The sequence below is a fragment of the Urtica dioica genome, chromosome 6 (genome assembly GCF_054948205.1).
Source record: "Urtica dioica subsp. dioica isolate 48M chromosome 6, U.dioica_male_clone48M_v1_H2, whole genome shotgun sequence".
Taxonomy (NCBI): domain Eukaryota; kingdom Viridiplantae; phylum Streptophyta; class Magnoliopsida; order Rosales; family Urticaceae; genus Urtica; species Urtica dioica.
In genome coordinates this window covers 16,250,449-16,254,213 of record NC_142761.1, presented here as the reverse complement: position 1 = coordinate 16,254,213, position 3,765 = coordinate 16,250,449, and positions in this window count along the sequence as shown.

Below are 3,765 nucleotides of genomic sequence, written 5' to 3'. Positions count from 1 at the left end.
GCGTGGGTGCGTCAAGGCGCTCGGGCCTGGTGGGCCGGGGCCCGTTGGGATTCCGGCCGGCAAAGCCCGGCCGGCCTTGAATCGTTTTTGAATTTCCGGTGTCCCGAAAATGACCGGTAACATTAGCCCCCCAAGTTTACGGCTTACGGGACGTAAGTCGTGAACTTTAGAAAAGAAAAGGGCATTGAGGTGATTTCACCTTCGATCACACGTGACCGTACGCACGCATATCTCTCTCTTTTTCCTCTTCTTCTTTTTTTTTTGATGGTCGGACCCCTGGGGGCCGGACCGGGCCGGCCGGGTAGAAAGACCCGCGCGCGGCCTAGCGCTGGGGAACTGGCGCGCGCGCGAGGCCGGCCCGCGGGCCGGGCCTTGCGTTGCGCGCGCAGGGGGGGGGGGGAAGGAGCAGGGTTTGCTCCTTCCTCTCCTATAAATAAGAGAGCCCCCGCCCTTTCTGTTCACACTGGCAGCCTGTGGGTAATCGGAAAATTCCTTCGATTTTGAAATTTTCCCCGGGCAGCTGACTTTTTTCCTTTTTTAATGGGGAGTGAGCTTGTTTCCCACGTTGATGATCCCAAGGTTGACCCCACCTTCCCTCTCCCAAATTTTGGGGGGGCGGCCAAGGGTCCCTTTGAGGAACTCGACGAGATTCCCATCTTTGTCGAGGAGGACTCTAGCGCGGTCGACAAATGGTTCGCGGAGTTGGAGACCGACGCCGCGGCGATAGCCGAGCTGGCGGGGCCCGGGAGCGGCCCACCTACCAGGTGTGGCCCCGGAGGGGAGGACGAAGGGTCTAAGGACCCGCGTCCGTCACGGTTGGTGATCAACCTGGTCTCCCGCGAGGCGTCCTTTGACCCCCCCTTGCTCAAGCAGCGGGGTGAAGCGGTGGTGAGTGCCGAGCTCCCCCGAGCGTCTAACTTGGACGCTTCGGGTGTCGAACTTGCGATAGTGCCGTCCGAATCTTTTTTGGACGAGATTTATTCCGACGATCCCCAAGGGTCGGGCTCAGAGGGCCCTGAAGAGGACTTGGGGGCTCCTCCCGCGAGGGGGAAGGAGAAACGCACCGGGAAGGTGTTGGCAACGGCTTGGCCAGCCCTCGAGTCCACGGAGGCTTCGGGCTATACCTATGCGAGGTCTTTGTAGAGGACCCGCATGTACGGAGTGGGCGACTCTGCTGCCCCCGTCGGCTTGGACTGCATGGGGGTTGATGCCGCGAGCACGCTTACCTCCCGAGTCTTCAGCACGCTCTGGGAGACGTATAACATCCCTCCCTCGGTGGGGTTGCTTAGACCTGCTCCCGAGGACAGGCCCTCTCGTCCAAGGGACGGGTACGCAGCCGTGGCGGTCGAGAGTCTCGCCTGTGGATTGCGCCTCCCGTTTCCGACGATCGTTCAGCAGATTCTGACCCGACTAGGGGTCCATGCGTGCCAGATGAGCCCGGCGTTCTATCGCCTGTTGGCTACGTGTTTTATGGAGTGGCACTGCTAGACGCAGCGCGCCATGTCCGTAGACGACTTCCGTAATTTGGTTGCCGTCTTCCCGGTGCCAGGGCAGCCAGGATTTCACATGGCCCGCGCTTGGGGCAACGTGTGGCTGGTCGAGGATAGTGACCCGCCTAGCCGCCGAGCGTGGGTGTGGGTCACCTCGGATGCCTTCGGCGAGGCGCCCCTTCACTTTGGTCGTCTGGCCGACTTTCCAGCGGACGAGGGGGCAGCGGAGCTCCCCTTTGTGAGAGAAATATCGGGGATGTCGGAAGCCCGCAAGGCTGGCGAGCGGTTTCGTTCCCCCGAGCTGATGGCGCTCACCGGGTGGTTCCCGCCCTTTGCTTCGGGCACCGAGGAGACGCTCCGGGCGAGCAGGCCCCCGAGTCTCGTGGCTCAACCAGTCGCTCCTGCTTCTTGAGGTAACTTTCCGGCTTTGTAAAACTCTTTGTTTTGACAGGAACCTGACCTTCGTTGCTTTGTTTTGTGTAGCTGCCAAGAGGCGAGCTAGGAGGCTGACCCTCGCTTCTCGGGACCCTGAGTCAATGGCAGATATTCGCTATAGGGTCGCTGACAGCAAGGCAAAGGGAGAGCGAGTCGAGACTGCCGGTCTAGTCGAACCGGAGTCTCGGGCTTCTTTGAAGAGGGCTTCGACCGGCACCTCCCGATGAGCGTTCCGAACCCAAGAGGGCGAACTCGGCGGTGGAGCTGGAGGCGATAGAGGCTCGAGGGGATTGTTTCCGCCACCTTGAGGGATCCCCACTATCCTGGTGGAAGGACGTGGTGTCGAAGGGCGAAATTGCTTTCTTCCAGGCGGGGGTTACCGACGCTCAGAGGGTCAGTATTTCTGTTTAGTTTGTTGTAAGCGTAGGTTTTAGTTCCAACCCTTGCTTCTTTGTCGTCGCAGGCGTATGCAAGGGCCGTGCGAAGCGACAGGATTTTGCATGACTTCGTCCGGCGCTTAGGGGCATCTCAGGAGGAGCTCGCTCGGACGAAGGCTAGGCTGGCTCAGATCGAGCGAAGTTCGCACCCGGGGGCGGAGACCGAGACGCTTCGAGACCAGCTTCGTGAGGCCAGGGTGGAACTCCAAATCGCACAAGATCAGCGCGACGGAGCCCAACTGTCGGTTGCCGGGGGATCTTACCGAAGAACGGCGAGCTTGCGAGGTGGCGACCCGATCAGCGGAGATTTTTCGCACTGAGGTTACCGACCTTCGGAGGCAACTGGATGCTCGATCCGATGCCTTGTAGAAGTCGCACCGGCAGCTTACTTCGAGCGAGGCGGCGCGTGTTCGGGCGGAGCGCGAGCGCGACTCTCTGGCGGAGGAAAACGCTCGCCTCTCGTCCCAGCTCACTGAAGCGGAGCGAAGAGCGTCCGACTTGCAGGATGACTACGACATAGGGACCGAGGAAGCCCGTCATGCCAGAGCGGTGGAATGTCGAGACGCGACCGCGACCGAGAACGAGGCCCGGGGGGTGACTTTTGACTTCTTCGACACCTTGTTCCCCCCGCTGGATGAGGGTGCTCCTTGAGCCGAGTGGCTTTCTTTTTCAGCGCGTATGTTTAGCGCTTTGCTTTCTTTTCCTTTTTCTAGGATTTTATTTATTTTTTCACGCACTTTTTGTTCAGAACGTGTTTATCAGAGCCGTGGCTCTTTTTATTTATGAGATATTTTTGTTGCTTTCATGTTGAATGCCTATCTCATTTTTCGAGTAATTTTCACTCGTATATGCCTTCTTTGTGGGCTAATCGTGGCCCGAAGGGCTTGCATCCTTACCAACAGTTTTGGCAGGTTCTGCGCCTCTAGCTGGGATTTGTCCTCCGCCCATTTTGTTGTTACGACTCGTCGTCGTTTGAACGTTCGATCTGAGGGGGCGTTTGTGTCCAGCTAGGCGATTGGCCGACCCGTGTTTGAACGGTGGTATCGGCCCGTCGGGTTAGGCCGACGATTCAGCATGCCTAATGTGGCCGTGGCCCAGTGACTTCACTTCGTGCCTTTTGACGATCGAAGAGGTCGTACCGGGTAGTTCCCGGGGGCTCTGCGTCCGTGCCTTCAGCGACTGGACGAGCATGTCGCGCCGGGTTGGGCCGGCGTCTTTTGGAGCCCGTGCTTTTAAGCGACGAGCTCGCCGAGTTAGGCCGGCGTCTTCGAGCTCGCGCTGTTTGAGCGACCGAGCTCGCCGGGTTAGGCCGGCATCTTTGGAGCTCGCGCTGTTTGAGCGATCGAGCGTTTATGGTGCGCCGGCTGATCCTGACGTTTTTTGGGTTCGTGCCCTGAAACAAG